We start from the raw sequence: 20,032 nt of genomic DNA, 5'->3' as shown, positions 1-20,032 counted from the left end.
ATGGCTAAAACAGTAAAAAAATATGAAAAATTTGCTTTGTTTTAATGTAGGCTCCAAATATCACTGCATATCTCCCACATAGTAGCACCTGTACATAAAATGAAGGAGGTTTATGTTATTTGGTATGTGACAGACAAAAACCTCTTTCACTTTTGAAAAATTCCTTACCATTATTTCAGAAACTGATCTTGTACTAAAATTGTCATTGTGTGCAGCAACTGACCTCAAAACATGCATAACCAAGAATCACTCATTCATTTCAATCATATCTTCTGATCCAGAAATTGGTTACAGGAGTGTGATATACCGTTGGAAATATTTTTCCGAGCTTCTTCTGATGGAAATACTTATGATATGATTTGTACTGAAGATCGTGTGAAAAACATCTCTGAAAACCAGACATAGTAAGAGCCCATTTTGATCCCTGGTGATAGGCTGCGAAGATTGGAACTAACATTGACCTTATTGGGGATGGCAGCTCCTTGGAGGTGTCAAGAGCACCATAGAACAAGTGCCTCATCCATTTGGAAATACGGTCAAACAACTACAAACTCAAAACAAATCATACCAATCCAAACTGAAATGCTGCCTTTGGCAGCTTATTTATTTACACAAACCTACCCTACTTTGCTGCAAAATCAATGGATCAAGTGATGTTGTAATGCCATATCAACCATTCAAGTAATTGTGAGAAAGATGTTGCTTGAAAGTGCTTCAACCAGGACACAAATGTAAATGCTGACAACCATCCATGCACAAACTATATTTGGCTGTGTGAAAGACAATCTGACTTATCATTCAAACTGAAAAATACTCCATATATGCGACAATAGGATCAAAGAAACTAGACTCTGTTTGCTGCCCTAACTCCTCAACACAGACCTCTAATAGCAAATTGTTAATGCAGGCATCCATGAGTAGCTCTATTGTTTCTTGTTTTGAAGGAGGGAGAGTTTCCAAGAACTTTTTGGGATCTCGGAATTCATATGATTGGATCTGATCATTTAAATATTGAATCTCCTTCTCAAATTTTTCAAAACTAACTCAAAGAAATTAGTTTTAGCTTTAGGAGGAAATTTCGGAGATCTCAAACATTGAAGCACAGTAATGAAAAATACTTCATCAATTTCAATATCCATTAACTGATCTCTAACTTCTCTTAAAACTTCACAAAACACAGGATTTTCCACATACCCTACCATTTTATTTTAGTGCATGAACGAATCTGTGAGCGCTGGAATCTCTGGATTGAGCTGGAGTCGCCAGGTGAATGTTTCAGCCTTCATATGTGTCTGACTACTATCCACCATCAGCAATCAGATCTGCAACTTGAATGATCTTTCCTGGATAAAATCTTTCACCTATTCCCCAGTGGAGTTGCCACTATGTTAGTGCCTAGATCTACCTCAGGTTGAAGGAAGGTAGGTCTAGGGTAACATCAAACCACACTTAACCTGGTAGCTATCCCTACCAGGTCGGGAGAGGACTCTCTCCTTGTCAATCTCAAAATGAATATGGCAACTTAAGCTTGAGATGACTGAAAGTAAATGTTGATTTTAGGCTAGGTGTATTTGTTCAGAGGATTTTGATTGATTTTAATGGTTGGTTGCTAGATCAAATGAGGAAGGCAGCTTTGGGTTCGGGAAATCAACTCAGATTTGCAGAGGTTTCTGTGGGGAGAGATAGGCAAGTGTTTTAGCACTTTGAAATGAATGTGATTGTGAGTCTAAATACTGGTGAGGAGTTGGAGAGGGCATGCAAGTTTCATGAGTCCTCTTAAAACAACAGAAAACATTTAAAACTAAATAAACCCCAAGGTAGTGCACCGAACCTCAATGGATTCCACCTTTTAATCTTGATTCATTTAGTTATGCAGAAAAAGATAGATGATGGCACATATACACATAAGATAAACCAAATAACGGAGGAGAAAACAATGCTAATTCACATTACCACAAGAATCCCACAAAATGCTACAAAACCCTAGTTCATTTCCTTGCCAAACTGTAGAAGTGATGTACAAAGTAGCTCAATGCATCCACAAGAGTCCAACCTTGACAAATGACTAAGAAAGTACAAGATATAGGCATCAAACCACCTATACTAGCCATCAGGGGTCAAATCCATTAGTCAAGGAGCTATTTCAACAAGATCTAATCTAGGAACTGAAAAATAGGCAGTGGAACAACTTGCCTCTAAAACTATGGAAACTAATTCATTCATCCTCAAACCAAATCTAACTGATGTATCTACCTCCTCAAGTCACTTTTCATCATATTTTACATCATAGTACATCAAGTTACATCATATTACATCATTAATTGACCAAGAGAGAAGAAAAAGTCAAACTGACAGCAAACTAGGCGAAATTCTAAACAAATAGGCAAAACTGGCAAATTTTCCTCCTATGCGCAGCGCCACTGATCCTATGTGTAGCCCTTTTTCCAAGCCAGTTTTGGAAGGTTTCCTGAAGTCTAAATTAGGTGAAGAATAGCTCATTGGAAATCTTGGTGAGCCTACTTTCTGGAACAACTTGAATTTCTAAATTTGGAGTCCATTTCCCCCTCCAAAAATTGATTCTCCCAAGACTGCTTCTTGTGTGGCAAAAAAGTGGCAGAGAGGGCACTTTTTGAGTGTTTTTTGCCCTTTTGGAGACCCGGAACTTGTCCAAAAATCTCAGCCATTCTTGAGCATACATATTTTTTCATGTTGATTCCAAAAATGCAAACCTTTTTGCAAATAGATGCCCCCAACAAAAGCATAGTGTCGTTGGCGCTACGCACCTGCTGGAAAAAAAAAAACCTGTTTTTTGCTTCAAAATTTCAAAAATGACAAAAACTTCACCAAATTTCTTGAAATTTGGTATGAGTGATCCTTTTTATGTGTTATGATGGGCCAATGATGCTTCAGCGAAGATCTTGAGTTTATCATGCTCTTTCTTTGCTCCTTAAGGCTTTCCATGGAACTGTCACTAAGGGTTTCTTCCTCCATTTCATACTCACTGCCCATCTCCATTGTTTTCCCTTGGTTTTGAAAAATGTGGTTGTATATGGATGTTTTATGGATAATAGTGTGGAAATAAGGTGAAGGAATGAAATGGGCAGAGTGTGTGTGAAAATGTATGCTGAACAGAGTTTGGGGATGAGTAGGGTTTTAGGGAGAGTGGGTAGAGTTTGATGATGTGAGTAGGCTTGTAGGGTTTTGGAAGTAGTGTAGGGTTTGGGAGAGTGGCTAGAGTTTTACTGATGTGAATAGGGTTTGTAATGAAGTGGGGGTAGTGAAAATGTAGAATGTGGGAATTAGGGTTTTGGAATAGGGTATGCTCTCCAGGGAATTATGGATAGGAGGATAGGATTTAGGGAAATAGTAAAACTGATATGGGACATCAGCAATGAGTGTCTTTTACAATATATGAAATGCTTTAGTGACATTTATGGTTTGATGTTTTGAGAGCCAACACAACCCAAAAACATATGCAACAATTATTGTCTGCAAGAAAAGTGATGTTATTTAATTGCAATGGAGAAATTTGGGAGTTTTGAGGCGATCTGATGAAATTTGCAACAATTTGTAGCCCAACTTCCAGGTGCATAGTGCACTCACCCAAGTGCGTAGCGTACTTTGTATGTGTAGCACCCGAACAAAACTCAGTGTAAAACCTGCACCAAGTGTGTAGCACCAATTCTATGTGTAGCGCCAGCTGACAGGTGTGTAGTGCTTTTTGCGGGACACTTTTGGAGGTCTTCCCGTTGTCCAAATTGGGCGTTTGATAGCTAGTTGGAAATATTATTGTGTCTACTTTCCAAAAAATCTTGAATTTTGAGTTCATGTCCCTGTCAAAAGTCAAATCTCCCAAGACTAGTCAAAATGTGCAAAATGAAGCTGCCTAAATACAGAGTGTTGTTGCAGTCAACTTTTGAAGGTCTTCCTCAACTCCAAATTGAGCTCATGATAGCTCATTGGAAATATATTTATGTCTAGTTATCATTTGACTCATCAAGAAATTCATTTGGCCAACCAAGCTAGGAGAAATATTGATTTTCCCAAGGTCACTCCAGAGGTGCAGCAACCCTCCTGAGGCAACTTGTATTTTTGACATTTCTCTAAAACCGTGATAGCTGTGTAAAAAGTGAAGGAGGTTTTTCTTCATTGGCCTGTTATGGACAAAAACCTCTCTCATTTTTTCCAAATTCAGTTTTTCTTGCTCAGAAACATCATTTGAGTAAAACCTATCCCGATGTGTGGAACAGGGGATTTGTCGAAATGAAGGGAAATGAAGGGGATAAGGGGCTTCTAAATTCTTGAGAAAAATTTGGGAAGTAGGGAGGGATGTTAGGAAATAGGGGAAAGTGGAATTTCAAATATTGAGTGAAGGGAAGGGGTCCAAAAGGGCAAAACACAGGCCTAGCCTAGAAAATTGTCAAATTGTAGCAAGAAACTAGGGTTTGTGGGAAAATGAGGAATTTGAGGGATCTCAATGATGGGAAGTGTTTAATAAGGTACGTTAAAGATAGGGGAAGGTGTATGAGAATTAGGATGCAAGCTTTGTTGATGATTTGACCATCCAAGAGAAATTACCTTCAAAACCCTAAGAGAGGGAAATGAATCTTACCCAAGCACAACTGAAACACAGACAAGGTGTAAAATGACCCATTGAAAACTGAAATGATGATGACAACTGTTTGAATGATGGTACATTCAGCTAAATGGTGATATGAACTGACATTTGGACAATTTTGAAAGAAGTGAAAACAAATCCTAGACCTAATACTTAGTGACCAAATTTTACTTGAAGACTCACTGAAATGACAAAATTTGATTTTGACACCTAAAACCACTTTGTAAGAGCATATTTGATCACTGGTGGAAGGTTTCAAATATTGACACTAACATTGGCTCCAATGGGGATGGTAGTTCTTGGGATGTGCCAAGAACCACAGATCTTTGGGAGAGCAGACCAGTGCCTTATCCATTGGGCAATGGAGTCAATAACTTCAAAACATCCAAAAACCAATTACTATGAAACTTTGACTCAAGACTCATAGTTGAACTGACTAATTCAAAACATAGTGGCGACTCCACTGGGGATCATAGTTTTATGTTCCTCAGCAAAATGTAATCAATTTCAGATCTAATTATTGATGGTGAACAACGATCAGACACAGCAAGGCTGAAATCATTCACCCGGCGACTCCAAATCAGCTTCGACATCAGATCCAAGGACTCCACTAGAGGATGAACCCGACCAGCAGAAACATGAAAGGACAATATGGAAAGATCAAGTATTCAAGTTGGAATTTCATCCAAGATATTATGTTCTTTTTTATAAATTATTTCTTCTCTTTTGAGAATGTCAAGAAGGCTTTGCAAACTATATTGTATTTGAGAAAAGATCCTCGACCTGCATTTGATTACTTCCCTTTGAAGATTGTGAATACCAAAGATTTTCATGCCTTTGAGTTTGATCAAGACCCTCTTTCTAAAGCTTGTGATGACCGTCTTCAAACTGATGAGCCTCAAGAGACCAAAATTGATTCTACACCTTCTTTACATACCCCTATACCTTGTAAAATTCTAGATTGATACAAGCCTCTGATTTTACCTCCTATATCAAATGCTTTCCCTAAAAATCATTACCTATATCTACCAAGATTTGATGGTGACAGTGGTAACATCACTTCTGAGAGACATGTGTGTGTCAGTCTTTGAAACCTTCCACCAGTGATCAAATATGCTCTTACAAAGTGGTTTTAGGTGTCAAAGTCAAATTTTGTCATTTCAGTGAGTCTTCAAGTAAAATTTGGTCACTAGGTATTAGGTCTAGGATTTGTTTTCACTTCTTTCAAAATTGTCCAAATGTCGGTCCATGTCACCATTCAGCTGATTGTACCATCATTCAAAGAGTTTTCATCATCATTTCAGTTTCCAATGGGTCATTTTACACCTTGTCTGTGTTTCAGTTGTGCTTGGGTAAGACTCATTTCCCTCTCTTAGGGTTTTGAAGGTAATTTCTCTTGGATGGTAAAATCATCAAAAAAGCTTGCATCCTAATGCTCATACGCCTTCCCCTATCTTTAAAGTACCTTATTAAACACTTCCCATCACTAAGATCCCTCAAATTCCTCATTTTCCCACAAACCCTAGTTTCTTGCTACAATTTAACAATTTTCTAGGCTAGGCCTGTGTTTTGCCCTTTTGGACCCCTTCCGTTCACTCAATATTTGAAATTCCACTTTCCCCTATTTCCTAACATCCCTCCCTACTTCCCAAAATTTTCTCAAGAATTTAGAAGCCCCTTATCCCCTTCATTTCCCTTCATTTCGACAAATCCCCTGTTCCACACATGAGGATAGGTTTTACTCAAATGATGTTTCTGAGCAATAAACTCCAAATTTGGAAAAATTGAAAGACATTTTTGTCCATAATAGGCAATGAAGAAAAACCTCCTTCACTTTTTACACAAATTTCATGGTTTTAGAGAAATGTCAAAAATACAAGTTGCCTTAGGAAGGTTGTTGCACCTCTAGAGTGACCTTGGGAAAATCAATATTTCTCCTAGCTTGGTTGGCCAAATGACTTTCTTGATGAGTCAAATGATAACTATACATAAATATATTTCCAATGAGCTATCATGAGCTCAATTTGGAGTTGAGGAAGGCCTTCGAAAGTTGACTGCAACAGCACTATGTATTTAGGCAGCCTCATTTTGCACATTTTGACCAGTGTTGGAAGATTTGACTTTTGACCAGGCAAATGAACTCCAAATTGAAAAATTAAAGATTTTTTGGAAAGTAGACTCAATAATATTTTAACAATCTATCACATGCCCAATTTGGACATCGGGAAGGCCTCCAAAAGTGTCCTTCAAAAAGCGCTACGCACCTGTTAGCTAGCGCTATGCATAGAATTGGCGCTATGCACCTAGTGCAGGTTTTACACTGAGTTTTGTTCGGGCGCTACACATACAAAGTGCACTACAAACCTGGGTGAGTGTGCTACACACTTGGTATTTGGGCTACAAATTGTTGCAAATTTCATCAAATCTCCTCAAAACTCCCAAATTTCTCCATTGCAAGTAAATAACATCACTTTTCTTGCAGACAAGAATTGTTACATAAGTTTTTGGGTTGTGTTGTCTCTCAAAAAATCAAACCCTAAATGTCACTAAAGCATCTCATATATTGTAAAAATACACTCATTGCTGCCGTCCCATATCAATTTTACTGTTTCCCTAAATCCTATCCTCCTATCCATAATTCCCTAGAGAGCATACCCTATTCCCAAACCCTAATTCCCACATTCTACATTTTCACTACCCCCACTTCATTACAAACCCTATTCACATCACTAAAACCCTACCCACTCTCCCAAACCTACACTACTTCTGAAACCCTACAATCCCTACTCACATCATCAAACTCTACCCACTCTCCCTAAAACCCTACTCATCCCTAAACTCTGTTCAACATACATTTTCACACACACTCTGCCCATTTCATTCCTTCACCTTATTTCCACACTATTATCCATAAAACATCCATATACAACCACATTTGTCAAAACTAAGGGAAAACAATGGAGATGGACAGTGAGTATGAAATGGAGGAAGAAACCCTTAGTGACAGTTCCATGGAAGGCCTTAAGGAGCAAAGAAAGAGCATGATAAACTCAAGATCTTGGTTGAAGCATCATTGGCCCATCATAGCACATAAAAAGGATCACTTATGCCAAATTTCAAGAAATTTGGTGAAGTTTTTGTCATTTTTTAAATTTTGAAGCAAAAAACAGGTTTTTTTCAGCAGATTTGCAAAAAGGTTTGCATTTTTGGAATCAGCATGAAAAAATATGCATGCTCAGGAATGGCTGAGATTTTTGGACAAGTTCTGGGTCTCCAAAAGGGAAAAAAACACTCAAAAAGTGCCCTCTCTACCACTTTTTTGCCACACAAGAAGCAGTCTTGGGAGAATCAACTTTTGGAGGGCAAAATGGACTCCAAATTCAGAAATTCAAGTTGTTACAGAAAGTAGACTCACCGAGATTTCCAATGAGCTATTCTACACCTGATTTGGACTTGGGAAGCCTTCCAAAACTAGCCTTGAAAAAGAGCTACGCATAGGATCAGTGGTGCTGTGCATAGGAGGAAAATTTGCCAGTTTTGCCTGTTTGTTCATAATTTCACCCAGTTTGCTGTCAGTTTGACTTTTTCTTCTCTCTTGGTCAATTAATGATGTAATATGATGTAACTTGATGTACTATGATTTAAAATATGATGAAAAGTGACTTGAGGAGGTAAATACATTAGTTAGAGTTGGTTTGAGGATGAATGAATCAGTTTCCATAGTTTTAGAGGCAAGCTGTTCCACTGCCTATTTTTCAGTTCCTAGATTAGATCTTGTTGAAACATCTCCTTGACTTATGGATTCGACCCCTGATGGCTAGCATGGTTGGTTTTATGCCTATATCTTGTACTTTCTTAGTCATTTGTCAAGGTTTGACTCTTGTGGATGATTGAGCTACTTTGCACATCACTTCTGCAGTTTGGCAAGGAAATGAACCAAGGTTTTGCAGCATTTTGTGGGATTCTTGTGGTAATGTGAATTAGCATTGTTTTCTCCTCTGTTATTTGGTTTATCTTATGTGTATATGTGTCATCATCTATCTTTTTCTGCATAAATAAATGAATCAATGTTAAAAGGTGGAATCCATTGAGGTTCAGTGCTCTACCTTGGGGTTTATTTAGTTTTAAATGTTTTCTGTTGTTTGAAGAGGACTCATGAAACTTGCATGCCCTCTCCAACTCCTCACCAGTCTTTAGACTCACCATCACATTCATTTCAAAGTGCTAAAACACTTGCCTATCTCACCCCACAGAAACCTCTGCAAATCTGAGTTGATTTCCTGGACCCAAAGCTGCCTTCCTCATTTGATCCAGCAACCAACCATTAAAATCAATCAAAATCCTCTGAACAAATATACCTAGCCTAAAATCAACATTTACTTTCAGTCATCTCAAGCCTAAGTTGCCATATTCATTTTGAGATTGACACGGAGAGAGTCCTCTCCCGACCTGGTAGGGATAGCTACCAAGTTAAGCGTGGTTTGATGTTACCCTAGATCTGCCTTCCTTCAGCCTAAGGTAGATCCGGGCACTAACAGTTCATAAGCAAGCACTTGTAGAGAATTCAAACATCAGCCAGAATACTTACTTGGTTACATTGGTTGTTTCATTTCACTTGATCGGGTGATGAATGGAACAACTAGAGTAAGTTTTATTGAATAAGCTCCATTTTGAGCATATTTTCCAGTTTTTCAGTTGTGTTTTAGTATTGTGTCAGTTTCATTTTAGTTTTGAGTCAGTTTAGTTATGAGTCTTGAGTCAAGGTGTTTGTTTTGGTGTTCTGAAGCTATTGACTCCATATTGCCCAATGGGTGAAGGCACTTATCTGCTTTTCCAGAGATCTGTGGTTCTTGGCACCTCCCAGGAGCTACCATCCCCATTGGAGCCAATGTTAGTGTCAGTATCTTCATCCCTCCATCAGTGATCAAATTGCTCTGTTTGCATGCATGTTAGGTGTCCCATCTGATCAGCTGCATTCCATTAGGTCACGGATCAACTGATAGTAGTAGTTTCATGTCAATTTTCCTCATGACATTCATCTACTAACTTCTTGTCACATTTTTTTAGGTCATTTACTGTCATCCAGTTTCATTTCATTCATAAAAAACCATTTTTAGGGTTTTGTCTCACTCGGTCTAGGGTTTGTCATCATAGTCATCCAAAACTGAATAAAAGGTCAGCAGGCACATGAGGAGGATAAATAAACTCATAAAATCATAAATTTTACTTCTGTTAGGCTCAATAAATTTGTTTCACCTCAAAACTATGTTTTGAGGTGAAAACAGGATTTTTCCATTTCATGTACAATTTCATGTAATTTCAATGTTTCTATATGTAATATGTATTCGAAAGTTGTTCTTGGTGACCTGGTGACAAAATCCACTCCTACCATGCAAGAGTCCACCTGAAGAAATCAATGTAAAAGTCCACCTGAAAAAAGACAAAAGTCAGAAGTAAAGTGAAACAGGGCATTTATGAAAAAGCTAGCACAACATTAGAAAAGTGGGTTTGGTAAATGAAAAAATTAAAGGCAAGGGGATATAAATCTCAACTATGTGTTTGAAGTCTTCAATTGTTGCAAGTGAAAGAGCTAAAGGCAAAAATCGTGTTTCTGGAGGAAAGAGGCAAAAAATGAGCAAAAAGCCTGAAAGTTTACCGGTGCTGCACACCTACCTAGCGTTGCACAGCTGGCGCAGGTTTTACACTGAAATTTGTTTGGGCACTGCGCATACAAAGTGCGCTGCACACCTTAGAGGAGGCGCTACGCACCTGTCTATCAAGCATCAAAACGATTGCTACCACCTTCCTTTGCTTCAAACTCCTCAATTCACCTCTCACCAACTAAGTGAAGCTTCTCATCTTATCTAGCAAGGATTTTTTCATAGGTTGTGGTGACTTGTATGTCTAAAACACTAAACCCTAGCTGCCTCCAAATTTTCTTATAAGATTTGCAAAGGGTATTGTGTTCTGCTATTTCTATTCCCTTAGATTATTTTCCTATACCCCATTCCCTTAAACCAAAATTTCCCAAATCCCTTTCCCTTTCTCTTTCCCAAAATCATTAGCACTCACTTCCCAAACCCCACTCCCATTTACTAAACCCTAACCCTCTACTCTATTCCCAAACCCTATACATAAACATACCAAAACCCTACTCATTCCCCTTATTCCCTAAATTCCCAAGCCCTTCACTCCCTAAATCCCATTCATATCCCCTTTCACCTCACCTACTCATCCTAAAATACCTTCATACTCATCTTTCATCCATCCACCCATCTCATAATTCACCACAACTGTTCACACACAATGAAAAAAAAAAGCCAAGTGACTAGGCAGTGAAGAGGCAAGGTTAGAAGACAAAAGGCAAAGGAAATTGAGAATCCTAGGGAGATTTGTCTTGAGAAGTCAACATACACTTGGAGAGGTTGCTTGAGAAGGAAAACAAAGAAGAGAAAATGCTTTGTCACTCAGCTTATCACTACCTAAACTGGAACAAGATTTGTAATGCAAGGATAAAGAGGCTAAAAGCCAAACTAAAAAGGGCCTTAAGAAAGCAAAAAGAGCAAGATAAACTCAAGATTTTGGCTGAAGCATCATTGGCCTAGAAAAGCACATAAAAAGGATCACTCATGCCAAATTTCAGGAAATTTGGAGCATTTTTTGTCATTTTTGAAATTTTTAATGCAAAAAACAAGTTTTTTCAGCAGGTAGCGTTGCGCTTTTGTTGGGGGCACTCATTTGCAAAAAGGTTTACATTTTTGGAATAAAAATTAAAAAATATGCATGCTGAGAAATGGCTGAGAAATTTGGACAAGTTCTGGGTCTCCAAAAGGGAAAAAAACACCCAAAAAGTGCCCTCTCTGCCACTTTTTTGCCACACAAGAATCAGTCTTGGGAGAATCAATTTTTGGAGCAGCAAATCGACTCTAAATTCAGAAATTCAAGTTTTTCTAGAAAGTAGACTTACCAAGCTTTCCAATGAGCTACCCTGCACCTAATTTTGACTTCAGGAAGCCTTCCAAAAGTGGCCTTGAAACAGTGCTACACATAGGAGAAATTTTCCCTGTTTTACTTGTTTGATCAAAATTTCGCCCAGTTTGGCTGTCAGTTGACTTTTTCTTCTCTCTTTGGTAAATTAATGATGTAATATGATTTAATATGATGTGATATGATGTAAATATGATGGAAAATGACTTGAGGGGGTAGATACATCAATTAGAATTGGTTTGAGGATGAATGAATCAGTTTCCATAATTTTAGAGGCAAGTTGTTCCACTGCCTATTTTGTAGTTCCTAGTTTAGATGTTGTTGAAACAGCTCCTTGACTCTCCTTGACTCATGGATTTGCCCCTGATGGCTAGCATAGGTGGTTTGATGCATATATCTTGTACTTTCTTAGTCATTTGTCAAGGTTGGACTCTTGTGGATGCATTGAGCATTATTGTAAATCACTTCTGCAGTTTGGCAAGGAAATGAACCAGGGTTTTGCAGCATTTTGTGGGATTCTTGTGGTAATGTGTCTTGGCATTGTTTTCTCCTCTATGATTTAGTTTTTCTTATGTGTATATGTTCCAGCATCTATTTCTTTCTTCATAACTAAATGAATCAAGAGAATTAGGTAGAATCCATTGATATTCAGTGCTCTACCTAGAGGATACATTTAGTTTTTAATGTTTTCTGCTGTTTGAAGAGGACTCATGAACCTTGCATGCCCTCTCCAACTTCTCACTAGTCTTTAGACTCACCATCACATTCATTTCAAAGTTCTAAAACACTTGCCTACCTCGCCCCATAGAAACCTCTACAAATCTGAGTTGATTTCCAGAACCCAAAGTTGCCTTCCTCATCTGATCCAGCAACCAACCATTAAAATCAATCAAAATCCTCTGAGCAAATATACCTAGCCTAAAATCAGCATTAACTTTCAGTCATCTCAAGCCTTAGTTTCCATATTCTCTTTGAGATTGACAAGGAGAGAGCCCTCTCCCGACCTGGTAGGGCTAGCTACCAGGTTAAGCGTGGTTTGATGTTACCCTAGACCTGCCTTTCTTCAGCCTAAGGTTGATTTAGGCACTAACAGTTCCTCCCACTCTAGAAGGTTCGACCTGTCCAGTAAGCTCTGGAAAAATACATCCCATTCCTTTGAGATTGAATTCAGTGTGTCCTCACCAACAACTCCTCATCCGACGTGACCCCTATGGAAGTTAGTTGGTCCCGGATCTCTGTCAATCGCCCGAGGAAGATATCTATCTGCTCTTCCCTCTGCATCCGGTATGACTGCAACTGATTTTCTAGAAGCGTCTTCCTCTGCATGGAAGTATGCTAATACAACTTCTTGAGGGCATCCCACATCTCATTTGTCGTACCCTTCTCGACAATATGTGGTATCACATGATCCTTGACCCCGTCAAGAATGAGGCACTTAGCCCTGGCCATTGCCTCTTCGTACTTCTCATTTTTAGCCGGGTCAACTGGGATCGCTATCATTTTCAAGGCAAAGTGCTTGATGCGATACCTATCTAGAATGGACAAGATCTTGGCCTTCCAGACTACGAAGTTGGAAGCTCTGTCCAGTCTATCCTAATATCTCAGCCCATTCACTGTCATTTCACTGCTCCTCTTTCAACTCTTTTGAGTCTCTCTACTTCCCTCCTGGAAGTCCTCTAATCAACTCTTGTTGAGTCTCTCAACTTCTCGTTTGGAAGTTCTCGATTTCACTCCCTCTAAGCCTCAATTTCCCTTCTGGAAACCCCTCTACCAATGTCGAGATACCCCACTCCGATTGTTTATGCAACTGCACCACTGATCAGGATTTCTTGGCTAGAAATCCTCGACAGCAACTCCCTCCTCCTTGGTCTTACCTTGTTAGGTATTGTTCCCGACCATAGTACCCCACCAGCTTCGCTTCGCAACTCACCCACAGCCTCCTATGCCTCAGAAATCTGAAGGTCTGAGCCTCTAGGCTCTATACAATCCCAGCACCAGTAAAATCTGCACCTCCTAGCCACAATGTCAATCCTTCCTAACTGAGAAAGATGATCAGGCACTACATAGATCGGGTCTACTCCTTTTTGCCTCAGCGTTGATCCTCCTACTGGCTTGAACTGATGACACAAGCTCTCTGCGTCACCCCTTCCTTGTTGCTTTCTACTAGGAACAACTTTTGTCACTCGGGACAACTATTTCTGCTGTTGTTGCTCTGGTCAGTTGATGCCTTCAGTTATCTTGTGATCTGCAACCACACTCCGATACCATGTTGGAATTTCTAAGTTTGTTAGAAATTCTTCCTATGCTATCTTATTTATTTCTTCGTACTTGTTCAATTACTTAACAAGTTATTTACCATGTAAATACTGAAAATAAATACAAGAACAATATCAACACATAAAGATCATCAACTAAAGGAAAAATAAGCACACAAGTGACACCGTTTTTTTTGGACTAATGTCCCCAAAAAAACTCAATGCAGGAAAATTGGTGTAGCTATTCAGAGGTTTTAATTATTATGCAGTTTCAGAATACAACCTAGGTGCTAGAAATGGCTCACCCAACAGAGAATGCCCTCGGTAGTAGTACCTCTCAGTCGAAGAAATATATTCCAGCTAAATCATTAGATGAACAATCCCACTACAACAACGCAGCGTCTGCTACTCTGCGTCACACTGATAGGGATTGTGTAACCCTATTCGTCTCTCTAGCTCCAGTCTGTCCCATGAAAAATCTCCCAGCGCTGCCTCTAGGCCCTGCGTCAATCTCTCTAGCCTTGTGTTAGCCTCTCTGGCCCAGCATCAGCCTTTGTGGGCTCTACGTCAGCCTCTGGAGCCTCTGTTTCTCACACGCTGGCCCTCACTGGCTCTGCGCAGCTCCTGGCTGGCTTTGTATGGCCTCTGGCTGCCTCTGCGTGGCCTCTAGCTGGCTTTGCGTCAACCTCTCTCAGCTTCTGTGCTAATCCTCCTGGTACTAACTTTGCCTCTCTGTTATGTATTCACTGCCCCTCGGCTGTAACTCAGATCACTTCACTCAATTTCCTCAGCAAACCCTGCCCTAGAAAATTGAGTTCTTGATCTCTCTTGGTGTGTTCTCCAACTGACACTCAAGCCTCCTCTTATACTTTTCTCGTTGGTCCATCAACGACCGAGATTAAATCTCTAGTCAATGGCTAAGATTAGATTTGGCTTGATCCATGACTTTTGGACCATTCTAATCCAGTTTTATATTAATTCACATTAATATTTTAATTTTCCTAAGATTAGACTTAGGAACTCCATTAAAAATATTAATTATTTTAATATCTCCCAAACTAGTTAGATTCTGCCCAAACCATTTCTAGGCCTTGGATATCTCATGTGCTTTAGCCTCTCCACCGATTTTCATGGCTGGAGCACATCCGATGCTACCCCAAATCAACAAAATACAACATGATATATCAAAATTACGCTACCAAGTGCAAAAAATTTGTTCTAGCAAAGAGTAGCCAAAAATAAAATGGAAGCTAAAATTGATGGTTTGAAGAATGGTTTAAAATTAGTAATTGAAGGTTTGAATGATGGATTAAAAGTAGGCATGGAAGGTTTGAAGGATGGATTAAAAGAAGACATGGAAGGTTTGACAAAGTTGCTACAAGAAATGCTTCCTAATGGTGAAAAGGTATTCCATGAAACTCATGATGATAACAAAAGGAATGTTAATCATGATTTTAGAGACTCTAAATTTGGATTGAAGACCCACAACATTCCAAAGATCGATATGAGGAAGTTTGATGGCAAGGATTTGGTAACATGGATACTATAAATGGAGCAATTTTTTTATCTACATGATGTGCAACACATACAAAAGGTACACATTGCATCTATATATTTGGAACCCAATCACTTTGTATGGTATCGATGGCTTTGTTCTCGTAAACCACTTTTCACTTGGTAAATTTTTACGGAGGAAATGATAGCACATTATGAGGATACAAAGACCAACACCTTCTTTATCCAATTGATAAATCACAAACAAAAGGGTTCAATGGTAGAGCACATTGAGGACTTCCAAATATTGAATATCAGTTACCCTGATATTCCATAGGAGCATAGGATTGATGTCTTCAAAGGGAATTCGAAGGATAACATCCAACATGAGGTTTTCCTTTGGGAACTTGATTCATTGGAGAAGGCATTTAGGGTGGCAAGAAAAGTTGAAAGAAAAATTATGGTAACAAGAAAGTCTACCACTCAAGTGTTGCTGCTCCTAGCCTTCCACAACCTACAAAGTTGATGCCACAACAATTGGATGAAAAAAGAGTGTTGGCTTATGGGGGCATGACCCAGGTTTAGAGTTATTTAGACAAACAAATCCCTACACTATTGGCCCTTTTGGCCCGCGGAGCGCTGACTGAAGTCTCACCTGAAGCAGTATGGGGGAATGTTGGAACCAATTTTCCGCACTCTTGAGATGGATGCGATGTCAGTTTAGTCCAACTAAACCTACCTTTGCGCAGGTCACTTCCAACTTTCAGTATCCTCGCGAAGTGTCACAATCATCTTTCATGCAGCCCTAACCAAGGGCTGAAGTCCTTTCATGCTGTTAGGGCAACAATCTGCGCTATTTCCTGAACTATGCTAAGTGTCTTACTTATCTTCTTAACAGATCTTAGTTAACTTCACGTGAACAGATATTCTATGTTGCGTTTACTTAATCAACACAATTATATACATTCGTGCATCATATAAGCATTAGAAGTGAAATTTATACCCAATATAATAGATGAATAAAACAAGAAATAAATACACAGAAATGATATGAAACTTCTCTTTATTAATACTTCCAACTGTTACAGATCGAATCACCCTACGCACTCGGCTATAGGGGTCCGCGCACTCAACTACAAACTACTAGGCCTTTGTGCACTCAGCTACAGAGCCTTCTCGTACTCTACGACTCAACGCTAGACTTTACTCCACATATATGACTCAATCCATCATCCTTGTTTCTTCGATTATCAATGCCTTAACTACTTAGAGCTTCGCTCTATTTATACAATCCCATGCTCCGCAGACCATGTGTAGATCCCTACAGTTGACATTACATTAACAAAATTAGGGTAGAAAACCCTATAACTCTTTAAAAAACTATGTGCTCCACGCCCACAAATTGCGAAGTCTTTACATCGGAATTACAAAATTAACTAAAATCTGGGCTCTAAGCCCCAAAACTTCCCTTGGGGGATCCCGCGCCCAACAGGCCCCCAACACAAACATCATGACTTGCCTTCGAGTCACTCTGTCGATGTGGAAATATTTGCGCGAAGGCCTCCCAACTCTGACTGGATCACTGCAAGTTCGGCAATGCACTGAGCAGTTGCCTGCTGGACTTCCTCTATGCATTGTTCAGTGACCGTTGTGGCTGAACTGCTACCCTGAATCCTCTCCTGTGTGGCTTGCAAATGTGTTAGCTTTGCTTCAATGGAGGTTGTAATGGTATAAGCCTCATCGATCCATGGCTGTAGGCGCGCCTTCAAAACTGCTTCCTTATGCTGAGTAGCATCCACCTACTCCTTGAGTGCCTTTGCCTGCTGCATCCTGGCTAGCCTCTGTGTGAAGGAAACCATCTGGCAGTCCCTTTTACTTCATCATATCTCTGCTGTAGCTTGCACGCCTCTGTCTCCAGGCACTCTATGTTCGGGTCCTCCTATAGGGTGGTGAGGACCTCGAACGACTGCTCGAACAGATTTGTGCAATCTATCACTGCACTGTTAACCACTGCCATTGTTGTTGTGATCACAGTGGTGCATTGTTCCATAACCTCCAGGGGATTTGAATGATGCGCCTTCAACTATAATTCTGTTATCTGAAGGTTCAGCTCCAACTAAACCCTGGCCATTTCTTCTCTTATGTCACGCACCCCTGCTGCTATCTTACGTATGCGTGCCTCCATCGATTCCTCTGCTAGGATGGCCAACTCCGAGACCATCTGGCAGGCTTCCTCCACCACCTGCACTATCTGTCTATTCTGCACCACTGCCTCATTGTGCTGCAAGCTCAACTGCTCAATTTTGATGCGTTGCTTGCTCATTACTTGTATCATGTGACTCTTCTTGGCCCGAAGCTCTGTAGTGACTCCATCCTGCAAAATATAGAGTCTCCCGAGGGAGCGCAGCCATGTTTAACTTGATCCCTTTCAACCCACTGACCATAGGCCTGTCAGCCTCATTTTCTGTAACGAGTGCTCCATCTGGCAGCACTATTGTGTTGGTTGTCCAGGCACGTAACATTTCCTCGACCACGAAAGTGCCTACTATGAGGCTGGTTGACACTATGCCAGCCTACGGATTGTGCACCTGCAACTCCTGTATCTACGTCCTGAGAGCCCCCAATACCATCTAGTGTTGCTCCTAAAACTACTGGAGGGCCTCCGCAATGACATCCCTCACCGTCTTGCCAATATCATGTAGATCCCCTTCAGTAAGGGTGATAGGGTCGAATGAAGTCTTTGAGGACTTCGTCTTCTTTCATGGCCCTACTTGCTCTCTTGGGCGCAGATGTTTCAACTAGGTGGACGTTGTCTGCAGGTCCACGCCACCTTGTTCTGTATCAATATCTAGCTCGGGCGAAGGCGACTTCTATCCTTCGCGCTCTTCTTCTATTGTCTTTTGTTTCTCTTCAGCCAACTTCGCAGCATTGCGCGCCGCTTGGGCCTTAGCTACTACTTCTTCCTTCATGCGCTTTTCCGCCAGCTACGCCATCCACAGTTTTGCCTCTTCCTTCTTCCGCTACACGGTGAACTTCTCCACTTCCACTGCGGAGCCAACTGGAACGCACCACTCCAGTAGCCAAGACTCAAGGACCACAAAGATGACATCGTCGGTCGCCAAATAGGGTAACTCGCACCATGTCTTCGTGGGGTCCTTCCACACCCTGATGAAGACATGTTGGAAGTCTACTTTGAACTCCACGAAGCTCTGCAAACTGTTGTAGACCATGGGCGATAACCGTGGCTTGCAATTAATCCCCATTCTAATGTTCATTTCCATGAGCACCGAGAATATTTTTCCTTCCCTTATCCTTTGTGCATCCCTGGTTTTCCATAGCGAAGCATACTTCACTGCCTCTGGAAGGTCCTGTGTGATCGTCGGGAACTGGCTATCTTCAGGTAACTCCCATGCCACCAATACTATCAACAACAGGAGCCATGCATAATGGAATGTTTTACCTTGCTCCTGTGCCTCGCAGCAGTTCTTAAGGAACTCTCCGCATGGATAGTTTGCCCAGTTGAACTAGACCCCTTCTACGCATTGCACTGTTAGTGCAACCACCGGCTCAGGCACCTCATCCGCGCAGCACTTCCGCATCACCTTTCCTGCCAATATCTATGTCGCGACCTTGACTGTAGGGTTTTTTATGCTGGAAATGGCGTACCCTCACTTCTTCTTCTCCAGTTTAAACTTCTTTTTCATGGCCTCCGCGATGGCCAAATCATCACTCTTCCCTTCTGAAATTTTAGCTGGGTCCTCCCCTGCATAAGGGAGCTATGTAATCCTATGAATCAAATGGTTTGTGATGGGGATGGGCTCCTCCAACCACAAGCACCCATCATGCACCAAGTAGAGTAGCTGCCTGATGACAAAAATGGTCACTGGGATGTGATGATAATGTAGCATCCAGAGCACGTTTAGCAATCCTGCCTTCTCTACAACTCTCAGCCATTTGCGTGGCTCCAACTCTATGATTCCAGCCGGTGCATCTTTCTTTTGGCACATTAGCTGCGCAGTCGCGAGATGCGGGAACTTCTCGTGGTCCATGAGGTCCCAATCTTCAAATTTCAGCATGGGCACTCATCCCAAGTGCACTCCTTAAAAAATAATGTCATCAAGGAGTAGCGAAGCCTGCAGAGAGCTCTTGCTCTCATCTATATCTTTGGGCACCTTTGCTTTACCCTTCTACGGAGGAACATATGCGGGCAGCCTGGTGAGAGGGTCCACACCCTGGGTTTCAACCTTCGTCTCTACATCCTCCTCCTCAACCAAGATTTCTTCAAACTCTTCTTCCTCATCGGCCTCCAAATTGATAGCCTTCCCCTTTTCTTCCATGGTGAGCTTAGTCCTCAGCGGATTTCTAGGTGATACACACACTGGTACCATGGCCTGCTTGTCTTTCTTGGGTTGCAGCGTGCGTGATGATTTAGGGATTTCAGCGACTATCCCAGCGCTCTCTGGGGCTTCTACTTTCGTAATTGCCTGCACGGCTTCCTCAGCGGTCATTGCTCTGGTATCCATGGCTTCTTCGAGTGTTGCCATAGTGTGATTCCACAGTTCTCTCAGTGAATTTGGCAATTGCTCAAGCAACGAATTCACTTTCATAATATCGAACAAATCTCTATTCATGAATATCTAAGTGCGCAACAACTCAGTTCTCAAATTGCCAAGTGTTG

The sequence above is a fragment of the Pinus tabuliformis genome, chromosome 2_1, assembly GCF_031772625.1.
Source record: "Pinus tabuliformis cultivar Carrire ecotype Pingquan chromosome 2_1, CPIR1, whole genome shotgun sequence".
Classification (NCBI taxonomy): Eukaryota; Viridiplantae; Streptophyta; class Pinopsida; order Pinales; family Pinaceae; genus Pinus; species Pinus tabuliformis.
The sequence above is the reverse complement of the archived record's forward strand: the minus strand, read 5'-3'. Positions refer to the sequence as shown.